Source organism: Tupaia chinensis, unplaced genomic scaffold, assembly GCF_000334495.1.
Source record: "Tupaia chinensis unplaced genomic scaffold, TupChi_1.0 Scaffold147880_1, whole genome shotgun sequence".
Lineage (NCBI taxonomy): Eukaryota > Metazoa > Chordata > Mammalia > Scandentia > Tupaiidae > Tupaia > Tupaia belangeri.
In genome coordinates, this window is record NW_006207730.1 from 303,510 (window position 1) to 305,403 (window position 1,894).

A 1,894-nucleotide genomic window follows, 5' to 3' on the forward strand; every position below is an offset into this window, starting at 1 on the left:
TCTAAACCTAAGACCACAAACTATATAACTATTGGTGGAAAACACTGGGGAAACTCTGGGAGACTTTGGAGTAGGCAGACTTCTTAAGCAAGACCACCAAAGCACAGACAATAATCCCCCAAATAGGTAGGATTACATCAGATTAAGAAGCTCTGCACAGCAAAGGACAGTGTAATTAGTGTGAATTGACAATGCTTGGAATGGGAGATGATTTTTATTATCTTTTGTATTTCTGTGGTATCAGTTTTTGCTATTGTTGAGATTTTTGCTACAAGGTGCGTGCATTCACTAGGGAGACAAAGAGAGACAGAAAGTGAGAAACCACTCTCCAGAGGGAATGGCCATGCCCGATTCCTTCTCCTCCATTTTCTTCTTGAGACTGTGGGCATGCACACATATGTGCCCAGCATTAGCTTTAAGCCACCAGTTCCAGGACTCAAACTACAGTCAATCATGTGGAAGTCCAGAGCATTAACCACTATTCCACCTGCTGGCCCTCTGTGGTATAAGTTGTAATGCCCCCTTTTTGTGTATGGTTTTTATTTTTTTAGAATGATTTTTGCTATAGGGTGCATGTGCTTGCCAGAGACACAGAGAGAGACAAAGAGAGAGAAAGTGAGAAATCACCCCCTAGGGGGCATGCCCATGCTGCAATCCTCTTTCCTTCTTTTTCTTCTTGGGATTTTGGGCATACACGTATATGCACTGGGCTTGAGTTTCAAACTGTCAGGTCTGGAACTTGAATCACTGTTCACCATGTGGGAGTCCAGTACCTTAACCACTATGCCACCTGCTGACACTATCATGTCTGATTTACTTATTTGGTCTTCTCTCTTTTTTAGATAATAATTAGTCAAGTTTTGTTTATCTTTTCAAAACACCAACTCTGTGTTTCATTGATCTGTTGTTTTTTTGTCTCATTTTAAAAATTGCTTCTCTGAGTTTTATAATTTCTTTCTGTCTACTAATTTGGGGATTAGTTTGTTCTTGTGTTTCTAGTTCCTTGGGGTGTATCATTAGGTTGTTTACTTGAAGTCCTTCTATTTTTGTTGATGAAGGCACTGATTGCTATAAATTTCCCTTTTAGTACTGCTTTTGCTATATTCATAGGTTTTATATGTTATGTTTTCATTATCATTTGTTTCCAGAAATTTTTGAATTTCCATCTTGATGTCTTCTTTAACCCAGTGGTTGTTCTGGTGCATGTTGTTCAGTTTCCATGTATTTGTATAGTTTCCCGTGTTCCCTTTGATGACGATTTCTAGTTTTATTTCATTGTGGTCAGAAATGATACTCAATATGATTTCTATTTTTCTAATTTTTGAGATTTGCTTTGTGCCCTGCCATGTAGTTTATCCTTGAGACACATTTGTGCTGATAAATATAGTATGTATTCTTTTTTTATTAAAGAATTATTTTATTTAACTTAATTCATTTATTTACCTTAATTTGACCGGAGAGGGAGAAGGAGAGGGAGAGAGAGAAAGAGAATGAAGGGCCATAGTGACTCTATTTTGTTAAACCCACCTTGCTGAGAATCGGCGCCATTTCAAGGAGGCAATCTGATCATGTAAGAGAAGGTCATATGACCATCACCCCACCGGGGCTGGCCAATGATAAAAAACAAAGGAAATATCAGATACCTGAAGTAACTTTCTTGCCTATCAGTAAAAGACCACTATGCTTCTTAAAATCTACAGCCAATGTGGAGCTGCCTGAGTGCATTCCTCAGCACCCCTCAACCTCCCCCACCAACAGCCAAATAAAAACTCAGCCCAACTAACACTGGGGCTCTCCAACTCTGACCCGCTCGGCTGGTAAGATTGGGAGTTCTGGCTCGAGCCCTAATAAAAGTGACCCTTGTGTGCTTACATCAGAATCGGCTCCTTGGTGG